Here is a 21,126-nt window from a genome sequence, read left to right as displayed (position 1 = left end):
CATATGGGTTCATTCCAGCTTCTGGCTATTATAAATAAGGCTGATATGAACATAGTGGAGCATGTGTCTTTGTTGTATGTTGGAGCATCTTTTGGGTATATGCCTAAGAGAGGTATAGCTGGGTTCTCAGGTAGTGCAATCTCCAATTTTCTGAGGAAACTGCAGACTAATTTACAAAGTGGTTGTACCAGTTTGCAATCCCACCAACAATGGAAGAGTGTTCCTCTTTCTCTACATCCTCCCCAGCATCTGCTGTTAAAAGACCTCCGGAGAGGACCATTCCCTCAGGAGAGACCCCAAGCACCCAAAAACCGAGCCGAGGCCACTCGGATGCCATCAGCAAGAGGGTTTATTGGAAAACACAGGTACCTGCGGGCACACAGTCTCTTTGGAGGACTTGTGTGCCCAGCAGCTCCAGCACGGGGCTTTTATAGGGTTTGGGGAAGCAGAAGCGGGCATACAGAAGCAGATGCATAGTTATGGGGATTGGTGGATTTAAACGAGGCATATAGACATGTTCACATATGATTGGTTATTTCACATGATGAGGTAATAAGGTATAGCTACACACATTGGCAGGTTTGAATCATATTCGAATGAGGTTGTAACAGGGTAAGAGAGTACATGCGGGCTGGGACGACCTGAATGTCGGGGGCTAGGGGCTTATCCCTTCCTGCCAGGTGGCCTGTGAGTCAAATCCCATAATCCTAGTCTGTTCTGTATTCCTTTCCTTTTATGGTCTGTTAGTTTTAACGGTGACTAGGGCCTAGGTATCTGAGCGTGCCTGGGCTCGTTCAAGCCTGTTGCAGCTTTGAGTTAAGACTCATGGGGTGGGTCTTTCACTGTCAACTGAGTTTTATATTTAAGGTTTTCTGAATGATGAGGTAAAATTTCAGGGTCGTTTTGATTTGCATTTCCCTGATGACTAAGGATGTTGAACATTTCTTTAGCTGTTTTTTGGTCATTCGATAATCCTCAGCTCAGAATGATTTGTTTAGCTCTGTACCCCATTTTTAATAGGGTATTTCACTCTTTGGATTCTAACTTCTTGAGTTCTTTGTATGTTTTGCCTGTATCTGATGTAGGATTGGTAAAGGTCTTTTCCCAATCTGTTGGTTGCCATTTCATCCTATTGACAGTGTCTTTTCCTTTACAAAAGCTTTGCAGCTTTATGAGGACCCATTTGTCGATTCTTGAAATTAGAGCATGAGCCATTGGCGTTTTGTTCAGGAAATTTTGCCCAGTGCCCATGAGTTCGAGACACTTCCTCATTTTTTCTTCTCTTAGTGTGGGTCTATCTGGTTTGATGTGGAGGGCCTTGATCCACTTGGACTTAAGCTTTCTACATGGTAATAAGAATGGATCAATTTGCATTCTTCTATATGCTGACCTCCAATTGTACCAGCACCATTTGTTGAAAATGTTATCTTTCTGCCATTGGTTGGTTTTAGCTCCTTTGTCAAAGATCAAGTGACTATAGGTGTGTGGGTTTATTTCTGGGTCTTCAATTCTATTCCACTGATCTATCTGTCTGTCTCTGTACCAATCCCATACAGTTTTTATGACGATTCCTTGGTAATACTGCTCGAAGTCAGGAATGGTGATTCTCAGAGAAGTTCTTTTAATGTTGAGTATAGTTTTCGCTATCCTGGGTTTTGCAAATTGCTCTTTTAATCTCTATAAAAATTGAGTAGGGATATTGATGGAGATTGTATTGAATCTATAGATTGCTTTTGACAAAATGGCCATCTTTACTATATTAATCCTGCCAATCCATGAGCATGGAAGACCTTTCCATCTTCTCAGTTCTTCCTCAATTTTTTTCTTAAGAGACTTGAAGTTCTTGTCATGCAGATCTTTCGTTTGATTGGTTAAAGTCACACCAAGATATTTTATATTACTTGGGAATATTGTGAAGGGTGTCATTTCCTTAATTTTTTTCTCAGCCTGTTTATCCTTTGAGTAGAAGAAGGCTACTGAATTGTTTTAGTTAATTTTATACCCCAGCACTTTGCTGAAGTTGTTTATCAGGTTAAGTAGTTCTCTGGTGTAACTTTTGGGGTCACTTAATTATACTATTAAATCCTCTGCAAATAGTGATAATTTGATTTCTTCCTTTCAAATTTGTATCCCTTTGACCTCTTTTCACTGTCTGATTGCTCTGGCTATGACTTCGACTATTAGATTGAATAAGAAGGGAGAGAGTGGGCAGTCTTGTTTAGTTCCTGATTTTAGTTGGGTTGCTTCAATTTTCTCTCCATTTAGTTTGATCTTAGCTACTGGTTTGCTTTTACTATGTACAGATATGGGCCTTGAAATTCTGATTTTTCCAGAACTTTTATCATGAAGGGGTGTTTAACTTTGTCAAACGCTTTTTCAGCATCTAATCAAATGACCATGTCATTCTTATCATTGGGTTAGTTGATATAGTGGATTACATTGATGGATTTTCGTATATTAAACAATCCCTGCATCCCTGGAATGAAGCCTACTTGATTATGATGGATGATCATTTCGATGTGTTCCTGGATTCCGTTTGTAAGATATTTATGAGTATTTTTGCATCAATAATCATAAGGGAAATTGGTCTGAACTTCTTTTTCTCGGTTGGGTCTTTGTGTGGTTTCAGTATAAGATTAATTGTATAATCTTATTATACAATTATTAATTCATAGAAGGAATTTAGTTGTGTTCCATCTGTTTCAATTCTGTAGAATAGTTTGAACAGTATTAGTATGAGGTCTTCTGTGAAGCTCTGGTAGAATTCAGACCTGAATCCATCTGGACCTGGGCTCTTTTTGGTTGGGAGACTCTTAATAACAATAAGTGCTTCTATTTCTTTAGGAGTTATGGGGGTGTTTAGATGGTTTATTTGTTCCTGATTTAGCTTTGGTACCTGGTATCCGTCTAGAAAACTGTCCATTTCCTCCAGATTTTCCAGTTTTGTTGAATATAAGCTTTTGTAGTAGGATGTAATTTTTTTTTAATTTCTTCAGATGCTGCTGTTATGCCTCCCTATTCATTTCTGATTTTGTTAATTTGGATACACTGTCTGTGACCTCTGGTTAGTCTAAGGGTTTAGCTATCATGTTGATTTTCTCAAAGAACCAGCTCCTGGTTTTGCTGATTCTTTGTATACTCATTTTTGTTTGTACTTGGTTGATTTCAGCTATGATTATGATTATTTCCTGCCTTCTACTCCTCTTGGGTTTATTTATTTCTTTTTGTTCTAGAGCTTTTAGGTGTGCTGTCAACAGTGGCCCTTAGAATTGGCGGTGATTGGGAGGGGGGGTTCTGGGTCTCCTTGGGTATTCCATTGTCTTTATAGGTGATATCTTCTGTCCTAATGTGGTCTTTATCTGGTTGGCTGTTTTAACAACTACCTTTAAGAAGAGATCTCCTTAGTTGGATGGGGGGAGGTGGAGTAAGGGGAGAGGCAGGTGGAAGCTCCTTTGTTTTTTTAATGGAGTCCTGCACAGGGGGGGAGAGGGTAGAGCAGACAGTCTGTTTAGTGTCTCCTGTGAAGCCTTGGAGGTTTTCTGCATCAGCTCAGCCACAGGGCACATCCCCAAGGTGATACAAGACTTAGAAGTTTGAGCACACTTACCCCACACTGCCACAGGGTGGGTGTTGGGCTGTGGAAAGCTGCAAGAACACTGCTGGGGGGGGGGCGAGTGCAGGAACTGAGGAATTTTTTTTAATGTTGTGTTTTTGTGTGTGTTGGTGAACTGTCTGTTACAGAAAAGAGGAGAAATGGTTTGTCCAATGGGGACATTCCCTTGGCCTATCAGCTTTGGGGGATTCCACAGAAGTCCAAAACGTTAAGCCTTTCTGCAGATTAAAGAACTAGGTGCCCTGTGGCTTTATGTGTCTGCTGCGTTACCAGGTTAGATAGGGAGTCTGCCAAAACCAATTGCAGGCTGTTTTGCAGGCTGTCAGGATTTAGACAGGGGCTAGAGGGACCTTCAGCCAACTCCAGAGAGTAGCTCTGGCCAGGAGCCTTCAGTTGCCCCTTCAGCTTGACCTAAGCTTGAGATGGTGCTGACTGAAAACTCAGCAGGAAAAGATAGGTTGCTAGTGAAAAGAAAATTATACAAATTCTAGGTTTAGAAATATAAAATTAAAAGAGTTAGCCCCAAAAGCCACAAACTCAGGGCTAAGCCCTGCCGCCAGGAATAGCAGGCCATAAAGATAAAAAAAAGGAATGCAGGATCCAGCTCAGGCTATCGAGGACTGACCCATAAACCATCCAAAGACGTCCCCCCAGCTTACTCAGAGTCATACTTTAACCAGATGTCCTCCAGACCCTGATAAGCCCCTACTTGTGCTTTTCAGCCATCGTGTCCTGCAGAGAGCACTTCAAGAAACCGGGCAGCCCAAGCCTAACCAGAGGTGTTTCAAATACAAATGCTCCATCAGTTTTGACAAACGTTTAAAAATAATGAGGACCTGCAGACCCTACCCTTCTCCTGATTTAGTAGCTCTGTTCCAGGAACCAGGGGGCCATAAAACCTTCTGGCGTCCCCTTATCTCCTGGAGCCATAAAACAATCTTGTAACTTGTGGTACATTCCCCTTTGACATCCCCCATCCCCTGGTGCTCACAGCCTCTGCCTTTAAATACTCTTTTTCCCAGCCTCTCGGGGCCGACACCTCTGTCTCCTGCGCGGGATACGTGTCGGCCCGGAGATCTCTGTAATAGGTCTCCGTAATAAACCTCGCCTTTGCTTATTACATCCAAAATGGTCTCTCTGTGTCTGGGGTCCGCGATTTCCCAAGACTTGAGTAAGGGTCTCTCTGCGTGGGATCTTTCATATTTATGGGGGCTCGTCCGGGATCTTCGCGACCACCCCAGACTCTGAAGACCCCTTGGAGGTGAGTTGGATGTTTGTCTGAGTGTTTCTGTGTGAGCGGCGCCGCAATTGTCAGTCTGTGTCTGTCTCTGTTTTGGTTCCGCCGTGTGTGTATATATGTGTGTCTTAATACTGGTCAGTGTTAAGAGGGCAGATGGGTATTCCTGCCCTGTGGTAAGAGGGCAGATGGGTATTCCTGCCCTGTGGTAAGAGGGCAGATGGGTATTCCTGCCTTGTGCTGAGAGGGTGGATGTGTAGTCCTGCCCTGTGCTAGGAGGGTGGATGTGTATTCCTGCCCTGTAGGAGAGTGGATGTGTATCCCCACTCAGTGCAGCTGCCTTTGTGGTCCGTGAGGACCCCCTGGCTGCGGAAGGGGGGACGCCCCGGGCCCGCAAGGCTGCAGCCCCTGGAAGACGTTCCACGGGCGGAGAACAGTCGAGAGAGCCCGGCTATGGACAGTCAGGAGGACCTGACTCTGGTTTTCTGGAACAAAGGAGATGGAATGCTCCTTTTACCTAGGCGGGAGTGGACGAGGAATCCCACTCCGTCAGAGGTCGAGTTCGGCTGCCTATTTAAATATAGGCACGGACAAGTGTGCTTGGTCGTTAGGACAAGAGGACACTCTGGAATCCTGTTGGGAGGTGGAATCAGATGGTCCATCTCATCCCAAAAGCAGCTAAGGTTAAGCTGCAGTTTGGGCCACGTACTGAAGGTACCAGGCATCTGTGAAAGTTGGTTATAAGATGCTTTGTCTTGGTATTGTTTGTCTGGCTTGTTTTCTGTGGTATTGTCGAGTGTCTTTTTGGCTTTTGTTTCGTTTTTGAATTTTGGACTGACGACTGTGTTTGAATTTTGGACTGACGACTGTGTTTGAAATCATGAAACTGTTTGCTTTGTTCGTCAAAGAGTTTTACTTGGTCCTCTTGGTGCTTAAGTTAAAAGTTAAAAATAATTTGCTTGAGAGAAATTGTTTTCTGCCAGGGAGTTTTGTCTTTCTCTCTTGAGCCTCCTCCCCAAGGAGAGAGGCCCCTCCCTTTACTCCCCTTGAGCAGCCTAGCTGCTGTTAACAGTTGTGTAAACAGACATTAACAAAAACCTTGAGGAAAAAACCTCTCGTAAATAAAAAAGTTCCCCAGATTAGGCCTCCGGTATGAAACAAGTATAGTGAGTAAGAAAGTTAATTTTATGGACCCCGCTCTAGTGGCGGTGTGTTGGTTGATAGCCAACGTTAATTTTTTAAAACATAGTGTTTTATCTGTGCTTGTGCTAGCAACACACAGTAGGGGGGAGCGAAATTAGCTGCGGAGCTGCTACAGCGAGCATGGGGACTTCTCAAGTCTCACCCAATTTTTCTGGCTCTTCAGGAGCTGTTTAAAAGGAAAAGGCTTAAGGTAAAAAGAAAAACTATAGAGAGATTTCTTAGTGAATTGCTACACCTTGGTTCGCTATCTCTGGGAATCTCCCGGTAGACAGCTGTGATAAGCTGGGGAAGATTTAAATTTTGCCTGGGAACAAGGAATCTTAAAGGCGGAGTTTCAGCCGGTATGGCTAAAAGATCAGAAATGCTGTCAACAGGCTATAAAAAAGGGACAGGCTGTGTTAAAAATGCTACATGAAGAATAATCTAAAAAGGCTGAGAGTGAGGTGGGAGAGGACTCTAAAGAAAACAAGAACAAGAAAGGAATTTCTGCTTTTAGTGACCAGACCTTCAACTCTTGCTCACAGAAAGAGGGTGCTCATTAGGAGAAGTTCTTTAAGGAGCCTGCCTTATCTGCTGGCCCTATTCCAAGAGAGGAGCCAGTCTCCAACATTAAATTACTTTTCTCACTGGTCATCATTAGCATGGAGAATGCCTTTGATCCTATCCCCACAGCAGCCAGTTCCTGCCCCTATGGTCGAAATGTCCCAGGTTGGGGGACAGAGAAGCCCCTAAAATAGTTTCAAAGAATCTACAACAAACTGTAAAGAACTTTGTTTTGTTTTGCCAGTCAAGATTTAGAATTCAGACTTTGGCTGTGGCGAAGGTCAGGATTAATGTTTTCTTTTCCATGGGCCTTTAGCCCACTGAGAAAGTTTGGTAAAGGGCTGCTACTGAGGTCCTGAAAGCCCCAGGTAAACTGGTTACAATTCTTTTGTCAGCTGCTTAGTATCTAACACCCAGGTTCTACCGTCTCTCCATCCTTTTGTTATTAGTTCTTACTAGAAGCCTAGTGTCCTTCAGAGGATGGGTCTCTTGAGTGATAAAGCCACTGAGCTGACACTAAAGGAAGGTACTCCTTAAGGGAAAATCTAAGTCCAGAGAGACAACCGGTAACAGATAGACTGCCCCTCTGCTCACTTTTCTGTTTCACAGACACAAGGTGTTTTTGTCCCAAGAAAGCCCCCTGGCTTAGCTGTGTGACTAAATGCTATTTGCCCTCTTCAGTGGACCTCTATCCTCAAGATTCCCTTGTTTTCTCACCATCCCATTTGAGATTCTTGTTAGTAACTGTTACAGGTCTTCTTTACCACCGAGAAAAGACGGAATCCTACTAGAGGCCAGAAAAAAAAAATGTTCCAGACACGATAGAAGGCCCTCACTTCTGCCTGCTCTCTTCAGACGCCTGAAGGTAGGGAGTGCTCCAGGTCTGCCGCCAGGCTCCAAGGGTGGGTCTCTGAGGGGCTAGAAAATGCCCCACCAATCTGGCTAAGATAAAAAAAGGATATGAAGAAAAAGTTACAAAAATTTAAAGGGTTAAGTTAAGTTGCTGAGAGTTAATATAAGTTACAGAAAAAATAAGGTTAAAAAAGAAAGAGGTAAAAAGAACAGAAAGCTAGAAAAGAAAAGAGACAAAAAGAAGAAGAAGTTAGAGAGCTAAAGAGAGATAAAAGACGAGAGAGGAACATATACTGGCCACAGTAATTAGGGAACCTAGGAAGATAGTACCTGGCAACAGAAGAGAATTCCTGGCTAAAGATCAGTGTGCCTAAGACGAAGAAAAAGGACACTGGGTCAGACACTGCCCAAGAAAGAACAAGAGGGGCCACTGGAGAGCTTCTTGGTGCTAGAGTGCTGGACAGGGACCCAATGCTCTGTGCTCCTATGCCCCCCAGTGGGCCAATATCCAAAAACCTTGAGTGCAAGGAGCTACTGACAACGAACAATACTTATGGACTGCCCGAAGAACAGTGGACCTTGGTGTGGGCCGGGTAACCCACCCACTAATTCATGGTCATCCCTGACTGCCCCTATCCCTTGCTCATGAGAAAATTGCTCTCCAAATTGGCTTGTGTGGGCTAAAATGGCTGGATGAGGCCATGTATATACATATCTATAGACTGTGTATGTGGAGCTTAAGACCTGTCTCAGTACACCAGTAACTGATGCTGGGAGATGAATGGCTTAGTGCTTTTCTGCTTGGAACACATCACTCCTGCCAGCTGGGCACTGACAATTATCACCCAATCCAGGACTTAAACTGTGATAGAGTGGCTGATAGAGTGTCCCAAAAGATGGGACCACTAGTCAGCTGCCATGGACTAGATTCTCCACCGGTTGGGGACAATCTGGTCACCTTGCTGCCCAATCCGGACCTGGAGCCACCACAGCACGAGTGTCAAACACTGACAGAAGCCCATGGGTGGAGGAAAGACCTCTGTGACTGGCTGATTGACCCCTGCTGAAAGCCGAGGAGCTTGTCCACAGACGGGAACAGTTCTCTTCATGAATAAAGGTCAGAGACAAGTGGGTGCTGCCATGGTGGACAACACAATGTCATCTGGGATGGCTGAACCTCTACCCCCCAGCACATCAGCGCCACAGATGTCTTTGCCATCTCTTAGATGCCCTGATGAAGCCAACAACTGTGAGTACTATTCATTGCTCAAGATATTGGGAGGGAAGAGATTCAGTGACATGGAACAGTAACAAAACAGATAAAGTGGCTCGGAAAATGGCTATACAGAAGCCTATCCTGGTTACAGGCCTACAAGAAATAGCCACTGGGAACTGGGATTAGACTAAGAGATGGCCCCACTTAGAATGTACAACAGAAGAAAAGGCCCAAGTTGCTTAAAAGATAAAAGGACAATGACACACTTGAGGGGAAAGCTATACCCCCCAAAGAACAAACAAAAGACTCACTTTGCCAAATTAAAAAATGGACTCATTTAAGAGATAAGAAGTTTGTCCAAATAGTTAAAATATATATAATAGACTTTAAGATTTTAGCCAGAGAGACAGTAGAAAGTATAAGATATGTCAGTAAGTGAATGCTTAACAAACAAACAAGACAAAGAGACCTAGAGAGTTTAATAAAAAGTCGAAGTGAACTTCACTGAGATAAAACCAGAAAAATATAATCACAAGTATCTCCTAGTGCTTGTAGATACCTTTTCAGGAATAGATAGAAGCTTTCCTCACCAAACGAGAGACGGCCTCGGTAGTCATCAAGAAGATACTGGAAGAAATCTTCCCCAGGTCTGGAATGCCCAAGGTAATCTGGTCAGACAACGGCCCTACTTTCATTGCCAAGGTAAGCCAGGGTGTGGCCAAGTATTTAGAGGTCGATTGAAAATTACATTATATCTACAGACCTCAAAGTTCAGGACAGGTAGAATAAATAAATAAAAATTTAAAAGAGACCCTGAACAAATTGACCATGGAGACTGGCACAGACTGGGTGACACTCCTTCCCTCTTGCTCTCTTCAGAGCAAGAAATACCCCTTCCAGATTCAGCCTTATCCCCTTTGAGATCTTATATGGGGCCTCAGCTCCCCTGACTGTATTAGATGATGTTACTGAACCAACATGTCATAGTAATAATGATTTGTGTGCCAGGCTAAAAGACCTACAGGTGATACAGAAAAAAATCTGCTCACAGCTGACAGCAGCCTATGCCCCGGAGACCCCTGAGACATCCCATCAGTTCCAGGTCAGAAGCAGCTACACTGAGCCCAGACACTCGAGCCTCGCTGGAAAGGACCGTCACTGGTGCTGCTGACCACCCTGACAGCCGTCAATTCTCAGCCCTCACCAGCCGTGTACTAGCTGTTAGGGCTGAGAGCTGGGACCTAGAGGGAAATTCAGTCATGTTTGTCCTGGGTTCCATCGAGATAGGTGTGGAGATAGGCTTGATTTCTATTACAAATGATGTAACATTACATATGTTAATACTCCTAACACTTCTTGGGACTGTGCCTCAGGGATCACAACCTATATAAGTTTAAAAGTTCTAAAAAGACAATCATGACCTTGGTGTATAGGTTCAGATTGTGTCCAGATTAGAAGCCTGATGCTAAAGACTTAATAAGATATAAAAAAAAAAAAGAGTTGAGAATTACTTAGGGCTAGGGCTATCTAGGTGCTACAAGGGCAACACAAGGACATCTGCTGTTGCCCTACAATACAAGGCTTATAGAGAATTCAGAACTGCCATTGACTCAGATATAAAAAGAGTAAAAGACTTTTTAGCTGACCTCCAAGAATACCTAACCTCCCTCTCAGAGGTAGTCCTTCAAAATAGAAAAAGATTAGACCTGATATTCCTTAAAAAAAGAGCCTGTGTGCTACATTGAAAAAATGTTGCTTATTCAGGAATAATTAAAGACTCCATAAATAAACTTAAAAAAAGGTTAGACAAAGACGTCTAAAAAACACATAAGAGATGGTTCGAGAGCTAGTTTAGTAGATCTCCCTAGATGACTACCCTACTCTCTGCTACAGCTGGGCCATTATTAATAATTTTCTTGGTTTTAGTCTTTGGCTCCTGCGTGACAAACAGGTTAATTGCTTTTGTTAAAAATTGAGTGGGTGCTGTGCGGTTGATGGTTGTGAGACAACAATACCAGTCAGTTAGGACAACTGGTGAGACCAAATAAGACTTGATATCAAAATTCTAAGATTAGAATTATTTAGTAGGAGAAGACGGGAATGAAAAGAAAATTATACAAATTCTAGGTTTACAAATATAAAACTAAAAGAGTTAGCCCCAAAAGCCACAAACTCAGGGCTAAGCCCTGCCACCAGGAATAGCAGGCCATAAAGATAAAAAAAAGGAATGCAGGATCCAGCTCAGGCTATCGAGGACTGACCCATAAACCATCCAAAGACGTCCCCCCAGCTTACTCAGAGTCATACTTTAACCAGATGTCCTCCAGACCCTGATAAGCCCCTACTTGTGCTTTTCAGCCATCGTGTCCTGCAGAGAGCACTTCAAGAAACCGGGCAGCCCAAGCCTAACCAGAGGTGTTTCAAATACAAATGCTCCATCAGTTTTGACAAACGTTTAAAAATAATGAGGACCTGCAGACCCTACCCTTCTCCTGATTTAGTAGCTCTGTTCCAGGAACCAGGGGGCCATAAAACCTTCTGGCGTCCCCTTATCTCCTGGAGCCATAAAACAATCTTGTAACTTGTGGTACATTCCCCTTTGACATCCCCCATCCCCTGGTGCTCACAGCCTCTGCCTTTAAATACTCTTTTTCCCAGCCTCTCGGGGCCGACACCTCTGTCTCCTGCGCGGGATACGTGTCGGCCCGGAGATCTCTGTAATAGGTCTCCGTAATAAACCTCGCCTTTGCTTATTACATCCAAAATGGTCTCTCTGTGTCTGGGGTCCGCGATTTCCCAAGACTTGAGTAAGGGTCTCTCTGCGTGCGATCTTTCACTAGTCTCCAGAGTTGGGGGAGGTGACTCACCTTCCTGCACTGCAGTTTTGTTGATCATTGTTCGAGCACTACATTGTAGGGCTCTGGTGCCAGAGTGCTCTCAGCAGTGATCTCTGACCAGGCTGACTAGCTGTGTGGGTACAGGTAAAGGGAGAAAGATCTCAGGCAGGGAGGGGGAACATTTTTTTGCCACCCCAACTGCCTGTCATTCTCCTTATCCCCACTGCCTGCCACTTTGGTTACCTGGGCTTGGCTGAACCAGCAGGGGACTGACTAGCCAGTGAGGAGTGCAAGGGAGATTCTGGCAGTGATGATTTCTGGAGAGCAGATCTCATCTCCAAGTGGCAGAGTAACAGATCTTATAACAGAAGCTCGTAGACAATGGAATAATTCCTGCACACCTTTCATTGTGCTTAAATAGTTTTGTGAATGGGTCAGTGTCTGACAAAAGGTACTTCCTATTGGTTTGTCCTGAGAGCTTGGGAAGACCTCCTCATATACTTATTTGTAGGTGTGGTCCTGCTTCTACCTCTGATCTGTCTTGATCCTACATGACCTGTGCTGCAGTGCTTGCAGCATTGCCCTATATGACTGGTCTGTCTCAAACCTCTATAAAGGGGTCTTTGGGGGACCTGTTATCCTGGGAAATTGGGAAGGCACTGGCAGTCCCCTTTAAGTGTCCTGGGGATTCAACCTATCTCCTATCAGGGTACCTTTCACTGCCTGCCCCTCTAGTGAATTACATTGATGTATTTCCATATATTGAACCATCTCTGCATCCTTGGGATGAAATCTACTTCATCATGATGGATTATTATTTTGAAGGTTGCTTGGATTTGGTTTGTAAGAATTTTATTGAGTATTTTTGCTTTGATATTCATAAGGGAAATTGCTCTGAAGTTCTCTTTCTTTCTTGGTTTTTTTGTGTGGTTTAGGTATAAGCATTGTTGGTATCAAGTGTTGCCTTTAACAGTAACACCATACAGTCCCAGAAGATGTTTTAGCTCAAGACTTACCTCCACCTGGGCATCTTTACCTCACAGTACAAATAAAAGCAGACTCCCTGCACCCTCACTCTCTTTTCTGTTCTTTCTCTGGCCCCTTCCCCTTGTATTTAATAAGGGAATTATTAGTTCTCACCACATGGAACCAGGTTGGTATTGGTTTGGTGTGCTCTTTCTGGACGGGCGCAGCCAATATTTAGTAGCAACAGTGTAGAACTAGAGTTTTAAAAAGGTTACTCATTGTCAGAGTCCGGATGTGCAGGGCTGGACGTGCCTGAGGGAGAGCCAGAGGTAGGACTTGCCAAACCAGATATCAGCCCCAAGGACATTGACCATCTGTAGCCACCCCCTCCCCTTCCTTCACCCCCCTGAGTGAGATGAGCCACCCTATCTGCCTGCCGAGCTGCTAGAGAGCATGTACTCCTTGCTGATATAATTTAGCGCCGAAAGTAACTGTGCACCATTTGAAATCACCAATCATGTGTAACCGCGCGAATGCCCCTAACCTCCCCTATATAAACCCCCGAGTCTGGAGGCTCGGGGTCGATTCCTCTGTCTCCTGTGTGGGATACGTGTCGACCCGGGATCCCGCTAAGACCCGGGATCCCGTTAATAAAAGCTACCTCTTGCTGTTACATCAAGAATGGCTACTCGTGATTCCTGGGGGCACCCCACCCCGTGATTGGAGCAAGAGATGCGGCTCCCCGTTTTGGGGTACGCTCTTTCACAAGCATAATTATGGTTTCATAGAAGGAATTGGGTAGTGTTCCTTCTTTTTCTATTTTGTGGAATAGTTTGCACCATATTGGTATGACATCTTCTTTGAAGGTCTCATAGAATTCTGCACTAAACACATCTGGTCTTGGGCTTTATTTGGTTGGGAGACTTTTAATAACCGCTTCTATTTCTTTGGTAGTTATGGGACTGTTTAGATGCTTTGTGTGATCCTCACTTAACTTTGGTACCTGGTATCTGTCTAGAAAATTGTCCATTCAATACAGATTTTCCAGTATTGTTGAATATGAGCTTTTGTAGTAGGATCTGATCATTTTCTGAATTTCCTCAGATTCTCTTGTTATGTCTTACTTTTCATTTCTGATTTGTTAATTTGGACACCCTGTGTCCTCTGGTTAGCCAGGCTAAGGGTTTATTATCTATCTTGTTGATTTTCTCATAAAACCAGCTCCAACTTTTGTGGAATCTTTGTATATTCCTTTTTTGCTTCTACTTGGTTGATTTCAGCCCTGAGTTTAATACATTTTCCTGCCTTCTACTCTTCTTGGGTGCATTTGCTTCTTTTAGTTCTAGAGGTTTTAGGTGTTCTGTCAAGGTGCTAATGTATGCTCTCTCCAATTTCTTTTTGAGCTGTGAGTTTTCCTCTTAGCACTGCTTTCATTGTGTTCCATAAGTTTGGGTACATTGTATCTTTATTTTCATTAAATCCAAAAAAGTCTTAATTTATTTCTTTATTTTTTCCATGACCAAGTTATCATTGAGTAGAGTGCTATTCAGCTTCCATGTATACGTGAGCTTTCTGTCACTGTTGTTATTGAAAACAAGTCTTAGTCCATGGTAATCTGATAGGATGCATGCAATTATTTCAGTCTTATATCTGTTGAGGTCTGTTTTGTGATCAATTATATGGTCAGTCCTGGAGAAGGTAACATGAGGTTGTAAGAAGGTATATTCTTTTGTTTTAGGATGAAATGTTCTATTAATATCTGTTAAGTCCATTTGGTTCATAACTTACGTTAGTTTCTCTATGTCTCTGTTTAATTTCTGTTTCTATGAGCTGTCCATTAATGAAAGTGGGGTGTTGAAATCTCCCACTGTTATTGTGTGACATGCAATATATGCTTTGAACTTTAGTAAGGTTTCTTTTATGAATGCAAGTGCCCTTGCATTTGGAGCATAGATATTCAGGACTGAGAGTTCATCTTGTTGGACTTTTCCTTCGATGAATATGAAGTATCCTTCCTTATCTTTTCTGAAAACTTTTAGTTGAAAGTTGATTTTATTCGATATGAGAATGGCTACTCCAGCTTTTTTCATTGGACCATTTGCTTGGGAAATTATTTTCCAGCAATTTACTCTGAGGTAATGTCTGTCATTGTCACTTATGTGGGTTTCCTGTTTGCAGCAAATGCTGAGTCCTCTTTAAGTATCCACTCTGTTTGTCCATGTCTTTTTATTAGAGAAGTGAGTCCATTGATATTAAGAGATATTAAAGAATAGGATTGTTGTTTCCTGTTATTTTTTGTTGTTAGAGGTGGAATTATATTTGTGTATTTCTCTTCCTTTGGTTTTGTTGCAAGAAGATTACTTTTGTGCTTTTTCTAGGGTTAGTTTTCCTCCTTGTGTTTGAGTTTTTGATCTATTATTCTTTGTAGGACATAAATACCTATCTTAAAGAAGTACAGCACAACAGAGGTAAGGAATAGAAGCCCTTAAGAAGGAAACACAGAAATCTCCTGAAGAACTACAGGAAAGCATAAACTAACAGGTAATGGAATTGAACAAAGTCATCCAGGAATTAAAAATGGAAATAGAGACAATAAAGAAAGCATAAAGCGTGACAACCCTGGAGATGGAAAAAGAAGGAAGGAGATCAGGAGTCAGAAACACAAGTATTTTCAATCAGAAATCAAGAGATAGAGAAGAGAATCTCATCGGCAGATGATAACAGAAAACTGACACAACCATCAAAGATAATGTAAAACGCAAAAAGCTCCTAACCCAAAACATTGAGGAAATCCAAGACACAATGAAAAGATCAACCCTAAGCATACTAAGTATAGATGAGAGCTAAGATTTCCAACATAAATGTCCAGTTAATATCTTCAACAAAATTATAGAAGGAAACATCCCTAAAGAAAAGAAAGACAGGCCCATAAACAAACAAGAAGTTTACAGAACTCCAAATAGATTGACCAGAAAGGAAATCTGTCCCATCACATAACAGTCAAAACACCAAATGCACAAAACAAAGAAGAATATTAAAAGCAGTAAGGGAAAATATCAAGTAACATATAAAGGCAGACCTATCAGAATTACACCAGACTTCTCACCAGAGACTATTAAAGCCAGAAGATCCTTGGCAGATGTCATACAGACCCTAAGAGAACACAAATCCAGGCTACTCTATCCAGCAAAACTGTCAATTAACAATGATGGAGAAACCAATATACTCCATGACAAAACCAAATATACAAAGAACCTATGCATTTATTATGTGTATCAAACTGTGTGTCAGACAGACATCTATATACACATGTAAATAAGTTACATATTTACTAAATTACTCAAAAACATTTTACAGTATTCAAGTAGACATATGTAAACACATGCCTACATATATACACATATACAAGTGTGGCTGGTATATACCCACAGGTTAGGTGTCTTTATTGCACATCAGTCTTTATTAATTTGTGTAGTCTGTGAGTGTGTGTGTGTGTGTGTGTGTGTGTGTGTGTGTGTGTTGTGTGTGTGTGTGTGTGTGGCATGTGTGTGATGTGTATATATTTATGTGTGAATGCACACCCTTTTGTGTGGAAACACATGTGAAAGTCAGAGGAAAAGTTCATGTGTAGGTTCTCACCCCTTACCTTGTCCTGGGTAGCCTCTATTGCTACTACCACTGAGTAGTCAAGGCTACCTTGATCAGAAGCATCCAAGACTGATCTTCTTTTCTCTTTCCACCTTACCATGTGACCTGTGGTATGCACATCAACCATGCCCATGCTTATTTCATATGGATTAGTTTTTGATATGGTGGCTGTTTGCGGCAAGGTCTTTTCCTTAATGAATAAAGATTTCAGGGCACCAATCACTAGACATATAACCCCAGGTTAGACTTCCAGGTTGGAGGGAGAAAGAGAGGATGAGAAAAGGGACCTGTGGATTTTTGGATTGTGGAAGAACTTGGGATAGGTGATATAATAAACTAGAGCCTCCCACTTAGATTTCAGATCAGTCAGGGTCAGCCACTGAAGGATTTCATTTACTATGGCTTACTAATAAGGAATGTTAGTAGTTGTACTCAGTGATTGAATTACCTGTTAATTCTAAAATAAGTTTGTGTGGTGTTTGCCTTCACACAGCTTCTCAACTGATTTCCAGAGATAGGTACAGCCCCACTCCCACCCCCACCCTCCAGCCAGCTGATAAATTTGGATGCTCGAATCTGAGGTTTGTCATGGTAGTGACTTTCTAAGGTAACTTAGCAAATTGGGTGAAGAGATTTCTGGAGCTACAGGCCAGAAAGTCTGTCAAGATGAGAACAGCCCACCAGGGCCAAATGACCCATTGGTGCCATGTGACCTTCTGGTACATGGGGTAATATGGGATGGTGCCCTCTTCAGTATTTCACGCTGCAGGTGTTCAAATTCAGTTTGAACCAAAATGAGTACTTTGGTATTAAAGCCTAAGTTTAACCAATAACAATATTCCAGCACTGACATTATATTTCTTAGCATAAAGCATCCTATGGGATCTGTTCGGTTCAGAATGAGTTCTCTGTATTTGATCTTTTCACAAGATTCAACCCAACTCCCAGCTCCTTTGGAGGTCACCAACTATACTATAGGCTGTTCTCCTATGGCACCAAACCTGGGCATAAAATGTAAATGTTATCAGGTTGATTGAATTCCCATGAATCCATTTCCTTTCACTTTCTTCTTTGTTCAGCCACTGATGGCTTTTGGTTGTCTTTTTAAGTAGCCATACACATACCACCTTTTACATTGTCTTTTACAGAGAGGCTCTATGGCTCATGTCTGGACAAACCACACCAGGCCAACAGGGCTCCACGTGGAGAGGTTTATTGGAATGGTAGAGACAAAGGCCAAGGGGTGAAGAAGGTAGGAGAGAAAGAGAGGAGAAAAAGGGAAGAGAGGAGAGACAAGTGGAAGAGGGCAGAAAGGATCTGCCTTTTATGTGAAATGTGGTGTAACTGTAACATGAAATGTATGCTGGAAATGGATGACCGTTGCCTTGACAACAGATGCTCAGGTGACCAGATGACATCATTGCTGGAGGCAAAAGCAGTTCCTGATACCAACATTTGGAAATTTAGGTCACCAACTGGGACCCTCCTTTGTACCTGTAGCATACCTGTCAAAAAAACTAGATCTAACCATGCAAGGATGGCACCTTGTGTTTGTACCTTAGCAGCTGCTGAACTCCTTATTGAAGAATAAGAAAACCTAACATTTGGGTTGCCTATAATGGTCTTCTCCTCTTATAACATGTCACAGCTCCTACCTTTCAAAGGTTTACAGATTCTACCTCCCTCCAAGGTTCTTTCTCTTCAGGTAGCACTAATAGAAGACTCCACACTAACCTTTCAATCACACCTGCCTTTCCAATCTTCTTTCTCCACCAAATACTAATCACTCCTTATCTCACCCTTGCACTAAAACCTTAGAGGAATTATTACCTCACCCTTCACACATACAGGAGGGCAATTTGCCTCAGACCATCTATACCTGGTATACAGATGGAAGCTCCTTTCTACATGAAGGAGCCATAAGAGTCAGATGCCCCATAGTGTCAGACACTGAGGCACAGGCCCTTCCTGCTCATACCACCAATCAACAGGCTGAAGTAGTAGTCCTTACCCATGCCTTTCAACTGGCACAGGGACAATCCCTCAACATCTACACAGATTCTAAACATGCTTCCCATATCATCCTGACCCATGCCCCTAACTGGAAGGAGCATGGGGTACTTATGACTAAGGGAGGATCAGTAGCTAATGCAAAGAAAATTATGGCCATGCTAAAGGCCTCCCATATCGACACAGCTATTGGGTTTGTCCACTGCCGATCCCACCTGATGAATGACTCTATTGTCTCCAAGGGAAACAATGGAGCTGAAGAGGCAGCCAGAACTGCGGCCCTTAGGGGCCTACACATGTCTCACCCTCCCCAGGACATTCTTACACTGCAATTCACATCCCCACTCTCACTTCCTAACACTCATCAAATTCTCTCCTATTTTGGCCACATCTTTCATCCTAATAGCAAGGCATTGTCTTATTTTGTTAAAACCCACCAGAAGCCTACTCCTAAGGACTTAAGTTTCTTAAAATCCATCACTGCCTCTTCCAAAGTCTGTCAAGTGTCAGACTTCAACCTCTGGTATTGTAGCACCCCGTTTTCTACCCATCAGGCCAGAGGTTCCCTTCCTGGAACTGACTGGCAACTTGTCTTTACCCACATGCCAAATGTGCCAACTACCTCCTAGTTTTGATTGACACATTCTTGGGGTGGGTGGAGGCATATCACACAACTAACAAAAGGGTTCAGACAGTTTCTGAGCTCCTCTTCCAAGAAATCATCCTCTATTTGGTGTCTCAGCCTCCCTTCAGTGAGACAATGTTCCTGAATTTACTTCCCAAATTTCTCAAATTCTGTCTAAGGCCCTAGACATCACCTGGCATTTTCATATTCCATACTACCCTTAATCTTCAGGTAAGGTAGAAAGAACTAATTGCTCCCTAAAAACCACTCTTGTCAAACTGTCACAGGAACTTTGATTGGGCAAAACTCCTACCTCTGGCTGATTTTAGGCTACAAGCTCTCCCCAAGTGACCTATTTTTGTCTCACCTTTCAAACTCATGTATCGATGTCAGTACTAATTCCTGGTCTTTCAAGTAAATGCGCTCCCCTCCTAGACCATTGACTTACCCCATTACTTTGTCACCCCCTTTCTCTCCTATGCAACTCTACTGACCAACACTGACCAAGGCCACACGCTGTCTCCTGTCCACTACCTATCAACATTTCAGACCTAGTTTTTCTGTCCCCTCCAGATCAGCAGCTCTTAGCTGTCTCTCCTAAATGGTAGGGCCCTTCATGGACCCTGCTCTCTTAAGCTCCACAAGATGTTGAGACCACCCACCTTGTCCCCAATCCCAGAAGAATGAGACTCCACTCTAGCATCTGTGCTCCACTCCACTGGATTAGACCTGGGCTTCTCATCTGATCGTTTCCATCCATAGTATCACTTACATCTAGAGATTCGAGGTTCAAGGAATCCCCACTGATAATAAACAGACTTTCCCAATAGGATAAGGAAACCACTCCATGCTGGGAGTCAATCCAAATTGCTGTCATCCCTATATCTGTCATTCCTTCTACATATTATGTTCCCTTTGTCTGCTTCCTCTTTGACCAGACAAAAGATGATTGCAAAAAATGGTCAGACAAATATGGAGGCTGTCCATATTGGTCGTTCCAGATACATATGTTAGGATCAAGGACCAATCACTTCTGTCAGCAATGCCAGACCCTGTTCTTCTGTATACCAGACCCATGGAATCCCAGGTAGAAAACAAGAGTTGTTGGTAAGCTCTAATGTAAAAACCAAGCAGGGTCTTCAGTGAGTACTATCCACATCCAGAGAAATTTTGTCCAATTTCTCAAACTCTAGATATCAGAAAAATAGGAGAAATAATCAAACAGTCCTCCAGGGTCCTTACGTCCTTGACATCCCCCCTCACAAATGGTACTAACTTGTCATTTAGCCTTTTGATTCAGACCCTGACCTTGGTGTACCAACTCCTTATGGCACCCAACCTGGTCACTTTAAAGACTGCTAGCTACGCAGTCTTTAAACTAATTAGTCTGAAATTAATTCACAATTGCCAATTACAGCCTCTCTAGTGATACTGCCCAATAACCTTACCTCAGCTTTTATCAGCTGCCCTGATTCCAATACTGACATTGCCCCATACTTTTTATATCCCTCTTATTGGTTTGACAGTTTTAGGACATCCAGGACATGTTCTGAAGGAAAACTCAGTTCCCTACACTGCAACAGAACCACCATCCTTGATACCCCATCTCTGCCGCAGTGCCCTGAAGTCCAAAACACGTCAGTTCTCTGTGGCACTAGTATATATCATCACTTACCTGCCAGCTGGTCTGGAAGAGTTTGCATACTGGTGTTCCTTCCATGAACTAGGAGTAATACATGGCAAAGAATCTCTACCAATTCCAGTTTTTGACATACCTGTCCAGCATAAGAGGGCACTGCAGGTTGTGCCATTCCTGGTTGCTGCAGGAGTAGCTACAGGTGCTGGCACTGGAACAGCAGGACCGAAGACTTCCCTAACCCTATACCAGAAGTTCTTATCCCAGCTTGCAACTGTTTCCAAGGAATGTATGAAACCATGCTCATCATCAAGAAAAAGATCGATTCTTTGGCAGCAGTTGTGCTTCAGAACTGACAGGGACTAGATGTCCTGACAGCTAAAGGAGGTGGTCTTTGTCTGTTTCACCAGGAAGAATGCTGTTTCTATGTCAACGAATCTGGGGCAGTAAGAAATACATTCCATTAGCTGCAATCAGACATCCAGAAATGCAGGGAACAACATGAGGCCTCCAATTCCTGGGTTTTTCAAAACCCTACATGGAAATAGGATACTGCCCTTCTTAATGCCCCCCATTTTCCTGGACCTACTATTTCCTCCCTGCCTCATCAATCTTGTTTCCACATTCCTTCAAAGAAAAATTCAAAATTTTCTAACCAAAAAGTCAAACAGTTCCTTTTGCACAACTATCAAGTGGGCCCGGATGGTGAAAGTCAGCTACACCCTAAATCTGATAATGCT

The 21,126-nt window shown here is 42.9% G+C and overlaps 1 long non-coding RNA gene and 1 pseudogene across 1 annotated transcript; one reads left to right on the top strand and one right to left on the bottom strand.

Annotated features, from left to right (window-relative positions):
* LOC148006206 (polyubiquitin-C-like) overlaps positions 1-21,126 on the bottom strand; it is a 1,402,189-nt pseudogene that overhangs the window by 272,539 nt on the left and 1,108,524 nt on the right.
* Positions 4,627-11,422, top strand: LOC147994621 (uncharacterized). The gene is made up of 2 exons (XR_015686266.1): positions 4,627-4,874; positions 9,673-11,422. It is a non-coding gene; the product is annotated as an uncharacterized LOC147994621 (long non-coding RNA).

This window comes from Rattus norvegicus, chromosome 4 (genome assembly GCF_021556685.1).
Source record: "Rattus norvegicus strain SHRSP/BbbUtx chromosome 4, alternate assembly SHRSP_T2T, whole genome shotgun sequence".
In the NCBI taxonomy this organism is placed as follows: Eukaryota; Metazoa; Chordata; class Mammalia; order Rodentia; family Muridae; genus Rattus; species Rattus norvegicus.
Note: the sequence above shows the minus strand (reverse complement) of the source record. Positions and strands in the feature narration are given on the sequence as shown.